Below are 266 nucleotides of genomic sequence, written 5' to 3' on the forward strand. Positions count from 1 at the left end.
AACTATTTTGTCGAAACTTTTCATTGCCGGCGCAAAGTGTTGCAAATTATTTGCCCGACCTTGATTTATGTTTGACGATACATTTAACAGATTTGGTCATCTGTTGGCTTCAGCTCACGTACTCCTTTGATTTTTTACTAATTTGCGAGAACATGCGAATGGAATTCTTAAACATAACTTATTTAATAAGAATACATGTATAACAAAATAAAGCCACAGGTTTGTACAAAAATCGCAAAAAAATAACTTCACTTTTTATTGAAAAA

Source organism: Ctenocephalides felis, unplaced genomic scaffold, assembly GCF_003426905.1.
Source record: "Ctenocephalides felis isolate EL2017-DRISC unplaced genomic scaffold, ASM342690v1 CF-g0.4_SCAFFOLD_01492, whole genome shotgun sequence".
Lineage (NCBI taxonomy): Eukaryota > Metazoa > Arthropoda > Insecta > Siphonaptera > Pulicidae > Ctenocephalides > Ctenocephalides felis.